The sequence below is a fragment of the Paroedura picta genome, chromosome 3 (genome assembly GCF_049243985.1).
Source record: "Paroedura picta isolate Pp20150507F chromosome 3, Ppicta_v3.0, whole genome shotgun sequence".
Lineage (NCBI taxonomy): Eukaryota > Metazoa > Chordata > Lepidosauria > Squamata > Gekkonidae > Paroedura > Paroedura picta.
The window spans coordinates 115,924,645-115,938,222 of NC_135371.1; the positions used below are offsets into that span (position 1 = coordinate 115,924,645).

The following is a 13,578-nucleotide window of genomic DNA, read 5'->3' on the forward strand; positions in this document are numbered from 1 at the left end:
AAAATCCCTTTGTGCATTGTAGCACACCTGGGTCTTTGGATCAGAGTGAAGGTCCACCATCTGGTCTTCACTAAATGTGCCAGTTGCCACAAAATGTTGCCTTTCAGAATTCTAATGTCTGGCATAAAGCCCTTGTAGCTATCCCAACATGGCAAAGAGACTTATATTCACAAATCCAAAATGTAATACTATTTCAGAAAGTTTTTGCATGTTCCATTAAAGAGCAAAAGACTCAGTATTATGTACAATTGTGCTAAATGCATTTTCAGCATTCTGAGTGTTTCTGCTTGAAAATAATTCTTTCTGGAAGTTATGAATTTTAAGAGTAATTGCTGGTAATCATACTCAACAGTTATGGGAACTGAGGAACTGACATCCTTCCACTTAAAAAGCACCTTTTTGTAGTTGTTTACATCCATTGGCTTCAGTCTTTATTGCTGCTTCAGCACTATTTTGTTCTTTATTGCATTCTACCTTGAGTCACTGCAACTAATTAGGAATCACATAGTAGATGAGATGACACCACAGGACCAGATCCTATGTTCCTGAGGGCAACCAAAGCAGGAATGGCTTCACCCTGAAAGGGCATGGGGCAGGAGAGGAATATCAGCCCACTGGTGAGCCACCATCTGTTTTACACTGTCTCTCCTGTTATGTTCTCCTGTGACAGCTCTGCTCATGTGAGCAAAGCCATTGTAGAGTGACAAAGGCTTTATTTGTGGGTCTAACAAATTGGACAGGAAAGGGATAAACCTAGCCATCTTAGTAGACAAGGGAAACTTCTAGACTTTCTAGAACAAAAGCCTCAGAGCAGCATTCTGTAGACAGACAAGGAAAGACCCCCTTTAAGAAATAATATATCCCTCCCACAGTCCTGTTTAACTAGAGCTTGCTGCCCTCTGCAGGATATTCCTCCTCCTCTTTCCACAAGACACTGCTATATCCCAACATCTAGTACAGCTTTTCTCGACTTCTTTACCAATGAAAAACCCTTAAAACATTCTGGTACAATTGTGCAGAATATGGTTGGGAATAAATGTGTAACAAATTTATAAAATTAAGTCCCACCGATTCAGGAAACCCTGGTTGAGAAAGCCTGATCTAAATAGTCCAGATTTCATAACTCTCACTTACAAGTGTCAGTAGATACATTAAGCTTCTCTGATACCAGCCCCCTTCTTTCCTGTGGGGTGGACAAGGGTTCTAGGCTGTTTGTTTATCAAAACCTTTCTTTTGACTTGTAACAACATAAGCACAATCAATTACAGTATAATGTACTGCACTGAATACAATTAAGCTTGGCGAGGGAGCAGCATTAAGACAATTCAAAGACAATAAAGATAATCCTATCAAATCAGCCCTTCTCGAAAGTAACAGCATTTACCATTTTCCATCTGGCCTGTTCATCCTTCGATGCCAGCATTTCACTATTATTATTTTACTATTATGTCAGTATTTTATTAAAGCAGATACCAAAAGATTAATCAGATTCTATAATGAGACTAGCATTATATGCCAAAACAGGTTTGGGGGTGAACATATAGTTTTAAATACAGCCTTGACAAGGGGAACTGAGAAAGATGCTGTCACTGGCCACTTTCCATTGCACGTTAATAGCAATGTTCTTGTTCGCCATGAGCATAAAATATGGCAGCGGTAGGAAAACAGCAGGAGCAACTAGTTTCAAATGACCTGTGATGTGTGAAGAGTACAAATTCCAAGCGTCTCTCATTGAAAAGGTCTAATTCAGCTGGCACAAAGGTACATCTTCAGCCATATATCTGGAAGCAGAAACCCATCTATTAGCCAAAAACATGGATGTGGACACTGATGAGAAATGAGAGGAGAAAGTACTCTGTCAGCCTGCTGGAGCCAGTGCAACTGCATAAGCTTCCCTCAAGGATTATCTTAATGAAAACCATAAGCATGTGGCAGAATATTGAAGGTAAACCTACTGGTGTAGTTGCTTGAGTGGAAGTTAATACTCTAAAGAATCCTCATACGCTGTGAGACGGAAAGGCTGCACAGTTTTAAAAGAAATAAAGCCCCACCTCCACCCAACAAAAGAGTACCTGGAATTTTTTTTAGAAATATACAGTTATTTTTGTAGCCCAAAATTGGGGACTAAGAGCACACAAAATCCTTTCATGTCACACCAAAACTTGCCCCAAAGGTTTTTGAGAGTAAGGCTGGCTCTGCCATGAGGCCTTGTAAGGCAGCTGCCCTAGGCAAGAGATTCTAGAGGGTGGGCACCCTCACATCCTGCCTACCTCCACTCCTGTCACCTTCACCTCAGAGCTGGACCACCTAATCCTTCCTGCCTTCTCTTCTCCAGAAGTCTTTGAAATGGACATTGTCCTTGGAAACAAATGAAAGGTCTGTAGGCATTGTTTTTTTTCCTGAGATGAGAGATCTGTACTTCAAGAGGCATCAGGGCTTTTACAACTTTTCAGTTGATGTCTTTGATTGATCTTCGGTGTTAGTTCACAGTATTAGGACTGCCAAGGGCTTTTTGGGGAATCTGTGGGGTGCAGACATTAAAAAAAAAAACATGACTTTTATGGAAGGTAAGACCCCAAGAGACATATTAGGATCCCATAGGTAGGATTTTTAGTAATAAGTAGAAACAATAGAGGCAAAGCCCAATGCACCCAGGAAAACAACAGGCACTAGGATGCACACCTACACTGTGGCCTTCCTGGGGGCTGGCTACATGGCAAAAGCTCCTGTCCACCCCTGGAGACTTGAGGCCCCATTTCCAAACCTCAAGAAACATTCCTGACCCAGGGGTCACCTACCTCCAGCTGTGGCCTGGAAATCTCCTGGAACTGGAGTTTATCTGCAGACTATAGAGATCAGCTCCCCAGGTGAAAATGTATACAGAAAGCTGCATGGATTGTAAGTCCAAAAAGATAGGAAAAAACTCCGGCTAATTAGCTGCTCTTAATTTTTCTTGTTTATTATAATGATTTGTATAGTATAAATCCAACAATAACCAGACTTGTATAGTGTGAATCAAACAATTGCCAAAACGGGTTTGGGATAAATCAATGTTACTGTATCCCGTTTTCAATTTACTTCGTCCTCATTGTTATTGTCTTATATAGTGTCCTTGTTGTTGTTAGGTGCGAAGTCGTGTCCGACCCATCACGACCCCATGGACAATGATCTTCCTGTCCTCTACCATTCTTCAAAGTCCATTTAAGTTTGCACCTACTGCTTCAGTGACTCCATCCAGCCACCTCATTCTCTGTCATCCCCTTCTTCTTTTGCCCTCAATCGCTCCCAGCATAAGGCTCTTCTCCAGGGAGTCCTTCCTTCTCATGAGGTGGCCAAAGTATTTGAGTTTCATCTTCAGGATCTGACCATCTAAGGAGCAGTCAGGGCTGATCTCCTCTAGGACTGACCGGTTTGTTCGCCTTGCAGTCCAAGGAACTCGCAAGAGTCTTCTCCAGCACCATAGTTCAAAAGCTTCAATTCTTTGACGCTCGGCCTTCCGTATGGTCCAACTTTCACAGCCATACATTGCAACTTGGAAGACCGTAGCCTTGACTAGATGCACTTTTGTTGGCAGAGTGATGTCCCTGCTTTTTAGGATGCTGTCTAGATTTGCCATAGCTTTCCTCCCCAGGAGCAAGCGTCTTTTAATTTCTTTGCTGCCGTCCCCATCTGCAGTGATCTTGGAGCCCAGAAAAATAAAATATGTCACTATCTCCATATAGTGTCCTAGCCAGCTCTAACTATCTAGGAGGTATTCTTACAGCATCAGAGGCAAGCCAGCCAACTTTTGAAACTGACAGGAAGTTGGAGGCAGAGAGCTGATTCCTTATTAGCATTTCCCGGTTGTGAGCTCCCTCCTGATTGGGGCTAAACTACCAAGATGGGCCATTTCTCTCTGAGGGCAATCTCCTAAGGGGGAATATTAAAAATGAGGGGGGCAATAAGGTAGGGAGTTTTTTGCATGCAATTTAAGCTGATTGGCCCTCATTGGCAAAGTGCTCTCTCCCTATTGGTGGCACATCCCCAGGGAGGGCCTATCAGGTAGGGAATGATTTGTCTGCATGCAATTTGACCTGATTGGCCCTTATTGGCAGAGTGCAGTTTGAACTAATTAGCCCTCAGTGGTAGAGTTATCTCTCTCTATTGGTGGCACAACCCCAGAGAGGGCCAATCAGGTAGGGAGCTGTAAACTTCAGCTTTATTATATTTAGTGATAATGGTAAATTGAAATTACAAAATGTGTGCACTCTGTAAACTGGCACACTGTATATTACAGCATCTCCCTGTCTCCGATTATTTTATTGGATGAATATATGTAAACTGAAATGTTAGTGATTCAAAATTGGGAAGAAATAGTATGGAAGTTGGTTAAATGAGTATATGAGAGCCTTTTCAGGTGATACATCTTTGAGTATACAGAGAGAAAGTACTGCACATGATTCTCCAGGTATGAACAAAGACCATTTTATCTGCAAGGCACAAAGCATGGATTGCTGGAAATCCATGTGTTGTGCCCTTCAGACAAAATGTGGATTGGCATATTGAGAGAATTGCATGCAGAGCAAAGTCCAATGTATAATCTGTAAAGGGCTATTTGAAGGACAGCTTCACAATACAGTTAAATCCAAACATTTGTGATCCTATATCCCTACTGAATGAGCCTCTTGTGGCGCAGAGTGGTAAGGCAGCCGTCTGACAGCTTTGCCCATAAGGCTGGGAGTTCGATCCCAGCAGCCGGCTCAAGGTTGACTCAGCCTTCCATCCTTCCGAGGTCGGTAAAATGAGTACCCAGCTTGCTGGGGGGTAAATGGTAATGACTGGGGAAGGCACTGGCAAACCACCCCGTATTGAGTCTGCCAAGAAAACGCTAGAGGGCGTCACCCCAAGGGTCAGACATGACTCGGTGCTTGCACAGGGGATACCTTTACCTTTACCTTTATCCCTACTGACTTCTGCTGCATGCAAAACTTTCAGGTATGACTAAATGGAGGGTTAATGTGTGAAGGGGAAGAGCCTGTTGTTAGAGATGTCTATTTGGGAATGATTTGCATCCTTTGGTGCAGCCAACGTTTTCCATTGTATTAACTGATTTACTCAGGAACAAGAAACAGCAAACTTTTAATATCCTTTGGTTTACAAACACTGAAATGTAAAATGTACAGAAATGATTTTTAAAAGGCATGTAGAAGAAGAAGAGTTGGTTCTTATATGCCGCTTTTCCCTACCCGAAGGAGGCTCAAAGCAGCTTACATTCGCCTTCCCATTCTTCTCCCCACAACAGACACCCTGTGAGGTGGGTGAGGCTGAGAGAGCCCTGATATCACTGCTCGGTCAGAACAGTTTTATCAGTGCCGTGGCGAGCCCAAGGTCACCCAGCTGGTTGCATGTGGGGGAGTGCAGAATCGAACCCAGAATGCCAGATTAGAAGTCCGCACTCCTAACCACTACACCAAACTGGCTCTCAGTTTGCCTTGCCCCTTTAAGAGAGGCTGGAGGGATTTGGTACTGGTACTGGTACTTGAACCATGACTATTTATCCCAGTGACACCTCCTTACAAGGTCATTAGTTATCTCTGAAACAGCTCCCTGACTTTGCAGCCCTGTTCACAATCCCCTTTAAACAGTTCTGACTGGGAGCTAGTCAGATTTGGTTTTAGTTTGCAGAGCCTAAAGCACCATAGCCAGTTTAAAGATTTGTGGAGCTCCAATATCAAAGGCTATCATGTCCCCTCTCAACCTCCTTTTCTCAACAAAGAATGTTCCTTTGTAGACATTTAGCACAACTCCACATATTCCTGAGCCTGGGCCATGCTTTCACTTCTTCATACATGAATTCTGATTCCCAGTCAGCCCTACGCAGATTTTACAGGTCCACCCAGAACTCTTAGAGGGGATATGATCTCCCAAGAAGTCCAAAACAGTACAAGTGTTCTAAGATAAACTTTGTATGCTACCCACAGAGCCTTGAAAGGAGTGCATCAGAAAAATGTAATGCAAGTGAAGAAATCAGTAGGAACAAACTCTGACTTTGGTGAGAACCAAGAAAGCTTGTGAACCTTTAACAGTGCTGCTGCTAAAGAATTAATTGCTCAGGTGAACTTACCCACTATCAAAGGGGACCTTCACACTACTGTGTTTGTACTACACATGATTCTCCAGGTATGAAGAGACATCATTTTATCTGCAAGGCACAAAGCATGAGTTTCTGGAAATCCACATATTGTACCTTTCAGACAAAATGGGGATTAGCATACTGAGAGAATTGCAAGCAGAGAATTCTGTGTACACAAAATCAAACATATCACCCGTAAAGGGCTATCTGAAGGTCAGTTTCACAATATAGTTAAATCCAAACATTTGTGATCCTGTATCCATACTGATTTCTGTTGCTTTGTATTTATAAATCTTATTGACCTTGGAAGAAAACATGATATTTGAAACAGTAAAAATATCCAGGAGTTCTTTTGGTGTGCATTTGTTTACAAGAAGAAGCCAATTTGGTGTAGCGGTTAGGAGCACAGACTTCTAATCTGGTGACCCGGTTTGATTCCCTGCTCCTCCTCCACATGCAGCCAGCTGGGTGACCTTGGGCTCGTCACAGCACTGATAAAGCTGTTCTGACCATGGAAAATTTCCACCAGGCAAGAAAAGTTAACCTGCAAAGGAAATTTTTTATTTATTTATTTTATTATATTTATATACTTCCCTCCCTTGTGGCTCAGGACAGTTTACATTAGAACTGTCTCTGTATAATACAATACAACATCTTGGATTGAAATGTATAACATTTTTAACATTAAGGACTTGCACAAATTCATAATACAGTAAATTAGAACCATTTGTTTTGTTACTTCAGTTCAATGTTTAACAATGAGACTCAGTTTTGCTCCACTGCTGATTCAGATTTTTTTCTATGAGTGCAGCTGGTGGTAGGAGGAGCCTCTGGGCTCTGGTTGGTGATGGCTCACTTGCCTGTACCAAAAGCCTGGTGGAGGAGCTTCGATTTGCAGGCCCTGAAGAATCGTTTTAGGTCCAGCAGGGCCCTGATGTCATCTGGGAGCTTAATTAAGGTGACCAGATTGTCCCACTTTTGGAGGGACATCTGGGGGTACCTGGAAAATTGTACTGATGTTGAAATTTAAAAATATATATTACAATACTATTTTTGCGTTCTATGAAACTTTTTGTTGCTCCATATAGACCAACTTTTTAATCAAGAGCCCCACCGGTCAATGGTGTCCCGCTTTACCTATGTTAAAATCTAGTCACCTTAAGCTTAATCCACCAAGTGTGGGCCAGGACATAGAAAGCCCTGGCTCTGATTGAGGTCAGTTGAGCTTCCCTGGGATCAGGGATCACCAGTTTATTGATGTTGGTAGAGCGTAACACTCTCTATGGGCCATAGATAGAAAGGCAGTTTCTCAGGTACTCAGGGCTCAGATCTAATGGACATTTTTCATAAAGTATGTGGACTAAGGATTTGGAGGGTTATTACTGATGGCTGTTAATGTGACATAATGTTATTTGTTAATACATGTTGTAAATTTTGAATAAGAGTTTTGTATATTTCTGGAGGTCACTTTCCTACTATTGTGTGTCTTGTTCTGATTCTTTTTATGATAGCCGCACATTGGTCTTGAAACCTATTGATGTTTAATTGGACCACCCAACAATTTGTGATTGGTTCCCTACCCATGCATCCATGGCAGCCATTTTGTTGTGTCCTCAACATGATCTTAAAATTCCAAATGTGTTCAGAGGTCCACCAGGGTTACGGACCTCTATCTATTATCCTGGTTGTGATATTTACAGAATCATAGAATCATGGAGATTGAAGGGATCTCCAAGGTCATCTAGTCCAACCTCCTGCACACTGCAGGAAGCTCACAACTACCTGCCCACCCACAGTGACCCCAATTCCATATCCAGATGATCCCCCCCTCAAGAAAAACAGAATCCCTGGCCAGTTTGGCCTGGTGGAAATTCCTTCCATCCCCAGTGTGGCCATCGGCATTTTCTCTTAACTGCTTCCATGTTATATTGTGGCCAGTTATAAAAATAGCAGGATTTTGCCTTTTTTCTCTGCATTTTCTTTTCTTTTGCAATAATAGTTCATGGCCAAGGCTGTGGAAAATATGCAGATTTAGTATACAGTGGAGACATGCTGTGCTGTTCAAAATGGAAAGAAGTATGTGTCTTTGGCTTCAAAATCCATGCAGACGAATGCAAATTCCCAGTCTTTTGTGCCTTGGAAGATCTGTTTATAAATATTTACAATAAATAAAATGCCAGCTATATTGGGATATGATTGTATCACACACACACTGCAGCTTAAGGCCTCTCCTGCTGAGCATTTCTGTCACTGAATAAAGTCAGGACAGGTAGGTATTTAGAAACAAACCTGGGGAGTCATTAATAAAACTCAAAGTTGCAAGAAGGGCCTTGTAGTTATTTCTCTACTTGGATTTATGGGAACATTGCTTGAGAGCCATTTTTCTTCAGCATCAATTTTCTTCCCTCCTAGTGAATGATTGTTTGTCTGCTGACAGCTGGCAGTGTGATCAGCACACAAACTGTTCATAAATGTAACTGCTTTCAAGAGAGCTATTTGTACAAGGCAGGAAAGCACAGTGGCTAATAGAGGGAACTGGTAAGCAGGGTATTTAGATGGCAAAATAAATTCATAGCTGCTTAGAGATTGTCTGCAGTTTAGAACAGCTTACATCTTTATTACAGACAGAAGCTATATGTTTATTTTTGTTTTTCATAAGGTTTGTGGTCTTGATTTTCTTTCCTTGATGCAAAATGCACATGCATTCTCTCATTCCATTGCCAGTGATATGCTGCTAATCATGAATCCGTGACACTTCTGTATGCTATCAAAGCACTGGTCCAACTAATCCAGAGTAACCATACGATAGCCAACTGCCTGCTGAAAAAGTCCCTCTAAAAGATGCTATATTGGATCTTATTTATCAAGTGATGCTTTTTATCTCCATGCCATGAAAATTATCCTGTCCCTTTAAAGGAAGCTTAAAAGGTGGAAATAGGCAGATGAAGCTTTTCATGGCACAGGGGTGTATAACAACACCTGGTAAATACTATCCCATTAAGCCTCTATTAAGTATACAGTGTGTAGTGAATCAAGTGCCTTACAGATGTGTTCTGCAGTGTTTGCAGTCAGCTGCAGCAGGTTAGAAAGATCCACTTTTGCCAGTTCATTCTCATTATTGGTCCGTTCAGTGATTCTAACGAGCTCTCATCAACTCCAACACCCTCAGGACAAGCCTCTGAGGTGGGTGTACCAAGGCAGCAAACCAACTGAAGATAGGATTTCAAATATAAAAGAAATCACCAATTTTTAATTGTTTGGGTGCAGGAGGGTTGTGGTCTTCTGTCTTTCTTCCATATTCAGGCGCTTCACCACACAATGCTCAAAAGTGCAAGATACCATTGGTTACTGCTGAAAGTCCTTAGTAGGCTCAGTGATTAACTAGTGTCCCATATTTTATTATTGGCTGTTAAAATTTAATTATCAGCCAGGGAGACAGATTCAGGATATTTTCTCCATGCAGTTGGCAACCCTAACTTTATAGCCTGGTTTGCAAGCACCATTCCTTATGGAGCCCACTTGCTTAAAAATGGTTCATTTAAGAACCACCTATGGAAAATCCAGACATTATTCGTATGGGTAGACTATAACAAGTAAATTGGCACGTGAGCCTCAGAAACATCGCTCCAGGCACAGCCAAATAATAAATGAATCATCATTGTTTAATATAAGTTTGGCTTCTCAAACAATTTTTTTAAAAGCTAGGATTCTGATAACATCTAACTGAAATTGTTTGTAGGCCTTCGAATCACTCTTATAATGCCCTGCCGTCCAGATAAAGCATATATAGAACAGCTGGACAATGTCCAGTCTGATGTGTTCAAATGACATTTATTACTATTACTATTACTATTACTATTACTATTGCTATTACTATTACTATTACTATTACTATTACTATTACTATTATTACATTTATATACCACCATTCCATACTGACTCAGGGAGGTATAAATCAGTAAAATAGCAAGCAAACATTACAACATTTAAAACCACTTAAAATAACACCTCATAATTACATTTCTATTTAGCAGTATCATAGGTGTAGTCACTATTATTTGTAATGTAGAAACATATTTGATATTTTTCATGGAGGTTTCTATTGGGAGAGGCAATTCCAAAAAAAAGGGGGGTATGCTGGATTGTTCTGGTATTTCTCCATAGCAACAGGGCAGTGTTGATTTCTATTGAAAATGCATATGTGTTGCGGCATTACCCCATAGCAACACAGAACTGCCTTTAAAAAAATAATTATTTCGGGGATGGGGGGGGGGAGAAAGTTTCAGTCCAGAAGAGAATTCCTGTGCTGTGATTGGTGGCTTGTTCTGATTGACAAGCCAAGGAGCGGAGGAAGAAGTTTGTGTTGCTTTCCCTTGCAGTTTCGTCAGGAGACAAAAGCCACAACAGGGCAGAGGGAAACTGCAAGAGGCGTCTTCCTGTGAGGAGGGTTGCAAACGTGAGATTTACCATCCCACGTTTGTAAGCAGGAAGCCACTCACGTTTTACCCCTCCATGCGGAAATGGTCAATGGAAGGGAAAGTGGGATGTAAAAATGAAGATGAATTATTTAATTTTCATTAAAATGACAGCCTTAAAAGCTAGTGTACTATAGGCCTCACAAAGCTTTCAAGAGGGATCCTTTTTCATATTTAGAAAAAATATATAATCATTTGCATTTTAAATATGGGGGGAATGGGGAGTAACAAGCAGTTCTTCCTTTTGCTTTTCCTCCTGGCTTCAATCAGTTGTTCCTGTTTGTAAATGTCCTCACTTACTTTATTTGCTACCATGCTCATGGGCACATTCATGCGGGTTGGTTAACTCATCCTTTGGAACTTGCTCGCAATGCCAAGGTGAACACCCTAACCTAATAAAAGAGTGTTACCATTGCCTTTGGGCATAGGTGTGCAGTAGGACTGGTTTGTTTTTGCTCTTCCCTGTTACAGAAGCAAGTTGGTTCTTGGTGAATGAAATCCCTGGAGAATTAAACTGTTTCTATCTTTTCAAGGCTTTGGCTGAGAACCCGTGTTGTTCATAACCACCAATTTCCTTTTTCTAGATGAGATTTGTCAGGATTGTTTCCAAAGCTACAGTTTTTACCCATGAGTAAATAGTGCCCTGCTGGAAGAATACACATCTGCAAGATTCATGACATTTCTTCCACAGGAGCTGTGTGAGAGAGGAGCATTTCCATTCTTTACAACTGTAACATTAGGAGTTGCCTTCAGTGGCCAAACAACTATAAACAGGCCATTACAAAGAAGGACAGTATGTACACATGGGACTAAATCATATTGGGATTAAGCAGGTTGTTCTTTCCCTCTGAAGAACTCGACCTGTTTAAAAGAAAATGTGCCAGGTTGAACCTCTAATGTTCATATTAAAAGACAGATTCTTTTGTATCTCACTTCTAAAATAAAAAACCTACTGTGTGCTTATCCTCCTTCCCACATAGGAAACTGTATATTACTGTAGAAGTAAATCTTCCTAATGCAGTTAGTTGTTTCTTAACAAGGTCATGTTGTCTGAACTTGTTGCTGTGGTGTTTCAGATGAAAGAAAAGCCTTCGAGCACATTTTCATGTTGAACCGCCTCCCTTGCAGCAACCACCTTTATAATTAATCCAGTGGGAGAGGTTTATTAAGCTACCAAGGCCTGGAAGCAGAAGTGAGAGCAGATGGAAAGGAAAGAACTGGAACAAACAAGCATAACATAAGAACTACCTTGCAGGAGCAGGTCAAACTAGGGTTGCCAGTTTTGAATTGGGAAATACCTGGAGACTTTGGGGGTGGAGCTGGGAATGAGCAGGGAGGAACCTTAGTGGATATATAGATTCCACCCTCCAAAGCAGCCATTTTCTCCAATGGAACTGATCTCCTTAGCATGGAGATGAGCTATAAGGAAATCCCCAGGTCCCACCTGTTGACTGACATTAGAGATGCCAATTCCAGATTGGATAATTTCTGGAGATTTGGGGCTGGAGCCTGGGAAGGACAGGATTTGGGGAGAGGAGAGGCAATGTACCCAAGCAGCAATCTATTCTTTTATCCACAATCTGCTGCCATTTTACAGAAGGAAATCCAATCAGGCTGAACAGCAAGTCACTAACTCAAGACCACAAACTAAGAATAAAGCAGAATTGGAGGCCCACACCACCAGGCCACCAAAACTCTCATTTCCTTCTCAGATCCCCTCCCAATCACATCTTCCTAAATTAATTTACTGATCTTCTGCAGACAAAAGTCATTCTGTCCCAGATTATACCTTCTTAGATTACACCCCAGAAGAAGGAAATCCCATCCCTTTTCTTTCACACCAGCTCTGTCTACTTAACCTGCATAGCCCATAAGCCTATTTTCTACTTCTTCAGTGCCTGCTCATCTGGCTTTCCATCTTCTTCCTTTCTTCCTTCAACTCAGATGAAGCTCAATCCTTTCTTCAGGCACTGCCTGCAGTCTGAAGGGTGTGACAAACAAAGAACTGCAATTTGAAATGAGTGGCTGTTGTCAACTCAGCAATTGCTCAGCAGTGCCAGGATGAATGAGTCTGCTTCATCTGCTGTGCTGGACAATAACACAGGTACCTGTACAGTGGTCAGCAAGAATTTGTAAGAGCAGGTAAGGAGCCATCTCTTTAGACATAGCTGCTCTGAAACTTTGTTTCTAACTTATAATTTTAAAAAAAAGTTTGACAAAATTGTACCTTCCATGATGAAAGGTCTTATAAAATCAGTTTATTTCAATTGCACCTACATGTTAATTTCCATTACTTTTACTGTGCTTTTTCAAAATGACATATAACAACACTTGGTAAACATTGTGCATAGAGATATAATCAATCACAAGAGGGCCTGATGGGTATGTCCATCTCTTGTTCATCTCTAGCAGTCAGTGCTCAGTCCTTGATGTGATCAGAGCCCTGTGCCACAGGAGGGCAGCTTCCCCGCTGCGGCAGGGGGGTGAGATTGTGGTGGGAAAGCCAGAAGCTCAGCGGGAGACCGTGGTAGCAGACCATGCGAAGCCTCTTCAGATTTTCACAGGCCTTGAAAGCCCCTGACCCGCCAGCCTCCCACACTTCCCCCTGCTCGGTGCCACCAAAAACTTGAACCCCAGACTGAGTGGTGTTCCAGCATGGCCCACCAGCACCTCAGGTATGCTGCCAGGGCAGCCAGGGGAGCTCCATGCCTGCCTTCTCCAGGGTATGTGTATGTGTGAAAAACACTTTCTTGTTCAAGCACCCCAGTGTTATTTTTCTATTTGTTGATGTGTAAAATTGTCAATAAAGATGCAAAAGGAGAATGGACTCTATGACCTTATATCCTGTTTGAGGTCCCGCCTCACTCTTCCCAGGCACCGCCCCCAAATTCCCAGGAAATCCCCAGGGTACAGTTGGCAACCCATTTCAGTTCTGATTAATTTCATTGTCCAGTGAGGCAGCAGAAAGAGCAGCCCTGGGCCAGCAGACAA

At 41.9% G+C, this 13,578-nt stretch overlaps 1 protein-coding gene across 1 annotated transcript in view; it reads left to right on the forward strand.

Moving 5' to 3' along the window:
• ATP10B (ATPase phospholipid transporting 10B (putative)) overlaps positions 1-13,578 on the forward strand; it is a 187,511-nt gene that overhangs the window by 84,194 nt on the left and 89,739 nt on the right. The gene's annotated exons all lie outside the window — the stretch shown is intronic.